Source organism: Triticum dicoccoides, chromosome 3A (assembly GCF_002162155.2).
Source record: "Triticum dicoccoides isolate Atlit2015 ecotype Zavitan chromosome 3A, WEW_v2.0, whole genome shotgun sequence".
Lineage (NCBI taxonomy): Eukaryota > Viridiplantae > Streptophyta > Magnoliopsida > Poales > Poaceae > Triticum > Triticum dicoccoides.
Window position 1 is genome coordinate 24,996,205 of NC_041384.1, and position 10,934 is coordinate 25,007,138.

Consider the following 10,934-nt stretch of genomic DNA (forward strand, 5'->3'; position numbering starts at 1 on the left):
TCATACGTGCTTATGGAAAAGAACTTGCATGCCATCTTTTGTCCTACCCTCCCGTGGCAGCGGGGTCCTATGGGAAACTAAGGGATATTAAGGCCTCCTTTTAATAGAGAACCGGAACAAAGCATTAGCACATAGTGAATACATGAACTCCTCAAACTATGGTCATCACCGGGAGTGGTCCCGATTATTGTCACTTCGGGGTTGCCGGATCATAACACATAGTAGGTGACTATAGACTTGCAAGATAGGATCAAGAACTCACATATATTCATGAAAACATAATAGGTTCAGATCTGAAATCATGGCACTCGGGCCCTAGTGACAAGCATTAAGCATAGCAAAGTCATAGCAACATCAATCTCAGAACATAATGGATACTAGGGATCAAACCCTAACAAAACTAACTCGATTACATGATAAATCTCATCCAACCCATCACCGTCCAGCAAGCCTACGATGGAATTACTCACGCACAGCGGTGAGCATCATGAAATTGGTGATGGAGGATGGTTGATGATGACGACGGTGACGAATCCCCCTCTCCGGAGCCCCGAACGGACTACAAATCAGCCCTCCCGAGAGGTTTTAGGGCTTGGCGGCGGCTCCGTATCGTAAAACGTGATGATTTCTTCTCTCCTATTTTTTCTCTCGAAAGCCAATATATAGAGTTGGAGTTGGCGTCGGAAGGTGTCCAGGGGGCGCATGAGGTAGGGGGCGCGCCCTAGGGGGGCGCCTCCCACCCTCATGGACAGGGTGTGGGCCCCCTGGTCTTCATCTTTGGCGAGGATTTTTTATTATTTATTGCAAGGTATTCCGTGGAGTTTCAGGTCATTCCGAGAACTTTTGTTTTCTGCACATAAAACAACATCATGGCAATTCTGCTGAAAACAGCGTCAGTCCGAGTTAGTTCCATTCAAATCATACAAGTTAGAGTCCAAAACAAGGGGAGAAGTGTTTGGAAAAGTAGATACGACACAGACGTATCATCGACCCGAGCTCAACCCCCATCCGGCGCGAGATTTGGCGGGAGGGACATTTCCGGGCGCCCTTTCCCGCTCCCCGCACCCTCCGCTACCATTGCCCCCTCCAAAAGCTCCGGCTGCTCCTCCCCCGCCGTCCCTCGCCGCCATGGACGACCCCATGCTGTCCCCCGTTGTCGTCGATGTCGCGCACGCCCCTTCCCCTCGGGCGGATCTCGTCGTCGGCCATGTTGGCCCCGCCGGCGTCGCCCAAGCACACACCGCGCCTGCCCGCAAGCAGCAGGGCAACATGCTTGTGTAGGGCGGGAATCCGGCTGCCCCCGCCGTGATGGACCATGCTCCGGGCGCCAATGCCGCTGTGCGATCCCGGCCGGCGACGGAGAAGGCCGGCAAGGCCGCGGGCGCAAAGCGGAGGAAGGTTCCGACTTCAAGGAAGCCATCTTCTTCAACCTCTCACTCCATCCCCCAGCAAGGAGGTGCTCCGGAGTGAGGTGCTCGACGAAATGGCCAGAAGGTATATCTCTTCGGACTTTGATGATTCTCTTTCATTTTCACCATTGTTTTCGATAGCTCGTGACTTGTTATCATTCGCTATAGCGGTGGTTCGAACAATGCAACAACCGAGTTCGTGAATTTGTTGGACACGAACGCGGTTGACATTGATCAAGCCCCTTTCGAACCTTTCGACTACAATGAAACGGAGGGCGGCGTGGACGATCATGGTTGTGCGGACGAGTTGGCGGAGATTGAAGCGGAAGCGTTTGAGAATTCACAAGCAAAAGCTGGGAAAAGCCAAAGATCAAAGAACTACACTATCTTGGAAGATCAAGCTTTGATCAAAGCATGGAGTGCGGTGCCTCTTGATGCATGCATGGGTACTAATCAAACCACCAAGAGATATTGGCAAAGGATCAAAGATCAATACTTCCGCATTATGAAAAACTACCCCAACAAGACTCCACGCACATTTCGATCGCTTCAAGTTCGTTGGGAGAACATCAAGCCTATGTGCAGCCGTTGGGCAGCTTGCTTGGAGCAAGTACGCAATGCACCTCCAAGTGGCACCGTGGAGTCCGACTATGGGAGCATACCTTTGCATGCCCTCTTTTGCGTAATGAACTTCGCTTTTATTCGCGCGCAAACTGTTTATGTCATTTGAATTTGAACTTGTTTGTGAAACCCTATGACAAATTTCAGATTTGCAGTTTTTCTGTTTGTGGGTCGTTGCGTTGTTGCCCGAGCAAAACCCGCATAGCCGACCCGTAAAAAAAGCATATTCCGTGAATATAATTTTTTACGGGTCCGTTTGGGGTGTCTGCATCTGTGCTAGCCCTCGCCGGCCCGCAAATGCGGTTTTGCACGAACTGCAAACGCGTTTTGCGGGCCGACATTTTGCGGGGTCTGCTAGAGTTGCTCTAAGTATTTTCCCTCTTATCTTCATTGCTCACTTTATTGTCCGCATTTAGTAGTTTTATGAGTTCCATCATGTCATACTGTAGGCCTACATGGAGTACACATGCCAGGAGACCATGGCGTGGCACGCGGCCCTCCACGCATACCATGAGCAGAACAATCGCCAGATGCAGTATGCTCTTCAGGAAATGGCGGCCGGCAGGGTTCCTCAATTACAACCAGCAGCATCTCCTCCACCACAACCAAGGTTGCTTACCTTTGAGGAGTTTGTGGCATAGAACGATGGCCCCTCGCCGGTTAATTCATCCCCAATCTATTCACTCAAAGCATATCATGCCTTTCAACACAGTCATATATCCCGTTAATATGTCTTTTCAACATCCAGGGAACCGGTGGATCAACCGTTGATGGTGGTCTTCGCAGCACTCCCGAGTCACGGATGCCGACCACTCCGATCCATGGAGGCGGAGGCGTAGGTGGAGGCGGTCTTGGCGGCAGCGCTGCCGCTAGCAGTGATGACCTGGGCTTCGGCGGTCTTGGCGGTGACGACCTCCGCAGTGCTCGACGTCCTGGCGCTTAAGCCTTTCACTTATGTTTCTTTAGATGACTTGTGTGTGGTGATGATGATGATAAACTTGTGGTCTTTGATGGTCCTTTAGATGACTTGTGTGCTTCTTTATATGCTTATGCTTATGTTTATGTTGATTGTGATGATGCTTATGCATATATTGTTGTGACGGTGCCGGATGATACTTAGATGTGTTCTATATGTCTATTTCCATCATATATATCTGCTGTATATTTGAATTCAATGGATCTGAAAACAAACAGAAAAAACAAAAAGGAAATCAAATATAATCTATGCCGACCGTCAGCATAGTGCTGGCGTGAGCACCCAGTTGCTGCCACGTGGCGGCTCTGCCGATGGCCTAGCCGTCGGCATAGTTTCAAACTAAGCCGACGGCTAGGCCGTCGGCATAGCTGCCACGTGGCAGCAACTGGGCACTCCTGGGGCAGGGCTATGCCGACGGCTTAGCCGTCGGCGTAGTTTCAAACTAAGCCAACGGCTAGGCCGTCAGCATAGCCCTGCCCCAGGAGTGCCCAGTTGCCGCCACGTGGCATAGTTTCAAACTAAGCCGACGGCTAAGCCGTCGGCATAGACCTCCCCAGGAGTGACGTCTGCTCGCCACGTGGCACGTTTATGCCGACGGCCTAGCCGTCGGCTTAGCTTGAAACTATGTCGTCGGCTAGACCGTCGGCATAGACGTGCCACGTGGCGAGCAGCCGTTGGTTAGCACTTGACGGCGGCCGCCGTTAGGCGGGAACGTTGACGACGGCCAGGGCCGTCGGCATAGATGTACGGACACCGTCGGGATAGGACCTATGCCGACGGCCTTTCTATGCCGACGGCCCCCCGGGCTACGCCGACGGATATGTTGCCGACGGCCCTATGCCGACGGGGCCGTCGGACGGGAATCAAGGCTATGCCGACGTGACTCTTAATCCCTACGTACTCCTACAAAAGAAAACCATATTTCCATAGTATCTAAATAAGCCACATTGCAATTGCAAATGTATGTACGCATGCGCAAGAGAAAACTAGAGGCTATGCTGCTTATACTAACACAAGGGATGGAATTATGTAGTCTTTTTTTCAAAAAGATAAATTATACAGTCATATGGTTGGAAGTTTCTTTGCGTTGACTAACATGTCTACATTTTTTAGGAGATGGTGTTGGAATAGCGAGACCGCTGCTGGGGCAGTCAACCCATCCACTAGTAGGAAAAGGGCTATAGATGATATGACCACTAATGGCGCACCAGACATGTGGTGCGCCACTACTATAATACGTAATATGACTGGGAAGTTTGAAATATTTTTTCAAAATTTCATCATACTCATGAACATGAACAAAGTCCTAGACATCAACAAGGTTTAATAGGATTGATATGATAGATATATCAACAAGTGCCTGTGAAGTGAGCTGGTGCTGGGGTTGGATAGAACTGTGAAGTTAAGCGTGTTCGGGCTGGAGTAGTGTGAGGATGGGTGATCTTCCGGGAAGTTTGACCACAGCATGCGATTTGACTTGAGATTAAGCATATTGACCCGAGATTAAGCCATAGTGACCTGAGATTAAAAAAAATGAAAAAAAATTAAAAAAAAATTGAATTTTTTTTAAAAAAAATTGTTACTAATGGCGCACTTCTATGTGGTGCGCCATTAGTATACCAGATACTAATGGCGCACCATGGGCTATACTAATGGCGCACCTGTGATGCGTCATTAGTATACCAGATACTAATGGCGCACCAATGGTGCGCCATTAGTAAAAAATTCTAATGACGTGGTGCTAGTGGCACACTGTAGTGCGCCATTAGTAGCGAAAATAGGTGCGCCACTAGCAGCCCTTTTCCTAATAGTGATCTATCCCTTCTGGTGAGGAACCTTGCGCTAATATGTATGATATCATTTTGTTAATGCTTACATGTTTCCCTAGACATCAACTTACTAACTCGCTATTCTGGAGGAGATGGCGGTGGAATAGCAAGACCTGGAGTGAATCCATCCATCCCTTCAGGTAAGCAAAACACACCTCATAAATAATGTCTTAACCACATGCACAATTGTCACATCTGCCCACAATTATTATATTAACACTTACTATATATAAGTGCAACATTTGTACACTTCTTTCCCACCATGTTTAGGCTAACTTGTTCATATTTTGCAGGAGATGGGGGTGGAATACCAAGACCACTGCCTGGAGTGAATTCGTCCACCCCTTCTGGTGAGTTGTCTGCATTAGTTCCTATAATGAAAACATATCCCTAATTGTCTTAACCACTTTCACCGTTTACATGTATATGTGTGTGATGAATAGATCGGAAGTTTTCTCGCAAAAAATAGTGTCCATTTATATTTTGAGATGAAGGTGAGTTTTTTTTTTCTTTATGAGGGAGAAATACGCGCACAACTTTCTCTCAAGAGTCCCGCAATGGCAGGCCCCAACCACTCGCTACTTATAATTGTGCTGATAAGATGAGGCTGTAAGTTAATTCTCCTCATATTAACTAACATGTCTTTATTGTTTTCAGGTGACGGGGGTGGAATAGCAAGACCATTTCCTGCAGTGAACTCGTCAATCCCTTCACGTGAAATTATCTCCCATAGTGACTGAACCACATTGCACAATTACGCACAGGTGTTGTTGCCTGTGCATATAGTTGGTCAGGACGAGGCAATGATTTGGCTCATGGGAGCATATCCGCCTGGGTGAATAGTAAAATAGTAAGAATATTTTAAAAGTTTTAATTAAAGTGATCTTTTTTACAATGTGTATATATTTGTATCTTTTATTTGCATGCAAAGTTGCATGAAGAATAGACATATATTGTTCCACACATGCAACGAAACTTGTCTTTTTTCCATGAAAATTTACATGTGCACATTGGACACTGAGACGTACATCCATAACTGTTTTCACAATTTTTGACATTAAGAACATCATTTGCCGATTTGAATTACCAGTTGTATTTTATTTTCTTATAGACATATATGAAATTGGTTTGCTTATGTTCTATGTTCCCCGTGCTGTTGCTAACTTGTCTATATTTTATTAGGAGATGGGGGTGGAATAGCAAGGCCACTACCTGATGTGAATTCGACCATCCCTTCTGGTGAAGTACATTTATTATTAGTACCAAAAAGATTGCTTCCTAGTGTGTTATCTCTAAGCATCATTGCACATATATATGGAACAATATTGCTTGTTTTATACAGTATATTTTATAAGCCCATTTATTCTTAATCATATGTATTGACTTATTTGTTTATATATTTAGGAGACGGTGGAGGAATAGCAAGACCTCTGCCAGGATCATCCATCCCTATAGGTAAGAGTCTTTTTATAGAAAAAGATGACATGGTCTACTTTTTAGTGCCCCCTCTTTAAGTATCTTGACCACATGCACAATTAAAAAGAATTGCTTATTATTATACGTATGTAATGAGTACCTTCTTGCACAGGAGGCAACTAAAGTGGTTTATGAAGCGTGCAAAGAAGATTGGTTTCATCCTCAACCGCCGGTGATCAATCCACAAGGCAATTCTTCAGACATACCTATGCATGGCATATAATTGTTTACTAAAAACTTTGTATCTTCTTTTACTTGTGGTAAATTTTTGGGTGTAATAATAGAACTCTCGGAAGAGTGGCAGTTTTGAAGTGTAGAGTGGAGTTATGCCTGCATGAATAAATGAAATATGGTTTTGCTAAATTTTAGTTGCCTAAGTATTTCTAAATCATAGTCACCTAAATTGAGAATTACATAGCATGTTTTATATAGCAAACATATTTTAATAACAAAATTACATAGTATAGAAATAAAATTGGAAATGGACCAATTGTAGCAATAAATCAAATCAACGTTTTTGTCAGGGAATATTTTAAATATTAGACGCCACGCTGCCGCACCCTGACACTATTCTAATCGTGGGATCAAAATAGCTATTTGGATCACGATCTGCCCTATAAAGGCCCGACGAGGTGTTCCCGAACCCGTTAAGAAAAACCCGAGCCTAAAACTACACGGTCCACTCGGCCTCCACACCTCCTGCACGACCCACCTCCCCCGATTGATCTGCACCACCTGCCCCCGATCGATCCCCCACCCCAACCGGTGCCGCCGGCCCCGCGCCACCCGAACCCCGTCCCAACCGACGCCTCCGCCACCGCGCCGCCCGCACCCTGCCCCAACCGGCGCCGGCGCCGGCGCCCCGCCGACCCTGCCACCTCTGCTGGCTCCCTCTTGGATCCGGTGACGCCATCGACCACGGGAACAGGCGCCACTCGCACCCTGGTCACCTCTGCCGCTAGCACACCGCCGTTGGGCCCCACCGATGCAGGACACCTCCTGATGCTCTGTCGCCGTGCCGCGGATGACCACGAGCGACCTTCTTCCACCTCCACAAAAGCCACCACTCGGGACACCCCGCACTCAGGCCCTCCCCTTGCCACCGTGAAACTTCTCCCCCTGCCACCGCGACCTTCTTCCCCTTGCGCCGCGACCTTCTTCCACCTTCCTCCATCACCCCTCGGCCGCGAGGCAACGCTCCAACCAGGCAAATGGGTCACCGCCCACCACCTGCGCGCCACCCAACACAGATCGATACCGGACAAATGTTGAGCTCTCCCTCCTCCCGACGCCTCTCTACCATCCTGCAGGTATTGACCCTCCCTGTCTTCTCTGAACTCTCACTTCGGGAGTGTTTGACCTTTTCTGAACATTTGTTTTTGAGTTTGTTCTCTGAAAAACTGAACTTGGAAGACCCCTTTTATATATCTGATGGTGGTTTGAGGTTTGAGCATAGTTGAAATGCACTTTAACAAAAAATGTGAAAAAAAAATGCAGGTCTGTCCCGTTCGTTTGGTCACGACGGTGCTCCATTTGAGCAGCCATAGCATCACAGAAGCTCTTCAAAAAATGGACCTGATGGTGGTCCATGTGAGCAGCCGTTGAAAACAATCTCTACCATATATCTAATTCTTCAAACATAGCATTGTGTTGTTGTATTTTTCGTTTGTAGGATGCTCTGTAGAATTTGTAATAGTAGAATGGTCAGATTCAGATTATAATGTGCCATTTTGTAACACACAGTGTGCCATTTTTAGTTCAAAGTCTAGCAGAGATTTTAGTTTAGGAAAAGGTTTTTGTAAATTACAGTATGAGCCATTTCCAGCTCATGTTCAACAGAGTTTTCAGTTTCATGAAGATTTTGTAGAAAAGAAACTATGAGCCATTTTAAGTTCAAGTAACATGACATGTGCAGCATTAAACCTAGTTGCCACAAAATGAAATGTGCGACATATATTCCAGTATGTGGACAAAAAGAGAACAGTTTACTTAGTCATGCAATTGCCCGAGTCATGATGGTAGAAAGTTCAAACAAAAATAATACAGTAGTTCAAAAATAAAAGAGCACTTAGAAGTGGATATTCCACAGTTTCTAAAAATAAAAAACAGGAAGTTCAAATTTTAAAAATAGAGAAGTTCAAAAATCATAAAAAATGACGTTTCATCGTTTTTGGAATTTAAAAAAACTCTAAAAGTTCAAATTAAATTAACGGGCGATCCAATATTTATTACAAAACTAGGATATTTCTGTTACTAAAAGAAATAATCAAGAAGTGCAAATTACAAAAAAATAGAGAAGTTCTATATATAAAAACTTTGATTTTCCTCGTTACTAAATAATAAACCAAGAAATTCAATTTCAAAAAATGGAGCAGTTCAATATTTATTACAAAAACTCAAATTTTCCCCGTTACTAATGAATAAACCAAGAAGATCAGTTCGAAATAACCAAGAAGTTGTGTAATGTTTATTACATTTCTAAAAAAATACACAATGAAGTTCAAATAAAAAAGGTAGAGCGGTTCAATGCTTATAAAAAACTCAGATATTTTCACGTAACCGAGAGAAGCTCAGTTTGATAACTGCCAGAAGTTCACGTACTACACGGTGTGCATTTTGTATGAAAAAAAGAATGAAAAAACAAAGGCTAAAAAATTTGTTGCTAGAAGTTCAAGTGCCCTGTCCGGGGGAGTTCAAAATTTTTTGCGAGAGAGGTTCACCTTGTATTTCCATGTTTGACTTTTTCTGTATAAAAATCAAATACAATTCTTTACTCAAAAATATAAAAAAGGTGAAGTTCAAATTGAAATAACAGAGAAGTTCGGGGTTTATTAAAACCTAGGATTTACCTGTTCAAAAAATAAAAAACACAAGTCCATTTTTTGCACTTTTAAAAACAACCCATAAATGAAAAAAAAGTTGCTAGAAGTTCAAGTGCACGGTGAGGAAAAGTTCAAAAAATTCTTGTGTGAGAAGTTTACCGTGTATTTAGATGTCCAAAATACATAAAAAATTTGTTTTTTGTGTTTTAAAATAACTATCTCAAACCAGAGAGAAGTTCAAAGTGATAACAACCGGAAGTTCACGTACTACATGGTGCGTATTTCATATAAGAAAAATACAATAAGTTGAAACAGAGTGAAGTTCAAACGGACATGCCCAGAAGTTCAACTACTTCAAGCAGTGCAAAAAACAGCACGTCAAAAACAGAGTGAAGTTCAAACAAACATGCCCGAGAAGTCCAATTACTTCACGCAGTGCTTTTCCATTCACGATGAAAGCAAAAATCATGATCTCGTCATTTTATAATTTACTTCAAAACAGCAGGAATATTATTTGTGTAATTTCAAGTCCTCGGCCGGAGAAAGTTAAAAAAATTATTGTGAGAGAGATTTCTACAAAAGGAATATCATTTGTATAACACTGACGAATGGATGAGAAAATTACAAACGAAAATACGTCACAGAAGTTCAACGTGAAAACAGCAGGAAGTTCGACTATTATAGTGAATGAATTTGAGATGAAAAACTTTTAAAATAGTCGCAAGTATGAAAAAACGATCAACACGGGAAAGTTGCGTGTTTACATCAGCTTTCCACCGGTATATTACTTGCTCAATTCCGGTGAGTGGATGGAGAGCTACGAGCAGTGGATGGAGAGCTGCGGGCGAAAGAAGCACGTGAAAAATAGAGTGAAGTTCAGGTACACATGCCGAGAAGGCCAGGTTCTTCACGCGGTGCATATTCGAAGAATCTATTTCGAAATAAAGGCAGAACGAGTGATCTCGCCGTTTTCAAACTTACATAAAAACAGCTAGTAATCATAGAAAACCATCAACATGAAAAAGTTTCACATTTTTCGTAGCTTTTTAGCGGTATATCATTTGCCTCATTCCGATAAAGTTTGTAGAAATTACGGCAAAAATATGTTTTTAGCCATTTTCAAAACTGACATAAAACAATACTGAATTAGGAGAAATAATATATACAAAAAAAGTTTCGCATTTCTTCAAGCTTTCCAACGCCATATTATTTGCTGCATTTGGATGTACGGTTAAAAAATTAGCTCGAAAATATAAACTCAGTGGAACTTGTACCATTTTCTAAATTACTTTTAAACCGTTCAGAATTAGAAAAAACTTTTAACATGAAAAAGTCGCGCATTTTCATAAGCTTTCCAACGCCATATCATTTTCCTCAATTGGATTGGCCATTTGGAAATGAAATCGAAAATACCAACTCGGGTGTTTCATTTGCGAAATTCTACGATTTTCCAAATTACGTTTTAACCATAGGGAATTAGAGAAAACTTTCAACATGTGGAAGGAGCGATTTTGCAGCAGCTTTCCAACGCCATATTATTTGCCTCATTCTGATGAACGATTTAAAAATGCGATCGAAAATACAATTCACGTTTTATGTACAAGGAAAAAACAGTTTTCAAAACTGCTCTTAAACCGCTTACATTTTGTCAAAAATTTAACTTGGGTCATGATACTGGTGTCCATAGCTTTCCAACGATATATCGCAAGCCCTATTTGGACACCTTTTAGCTGAAGTTCAACCTAGTACTCGGGGAAGGTCAGGCGTGTTACTTGAGAAGTTCATGTTGTGATCAGAATAT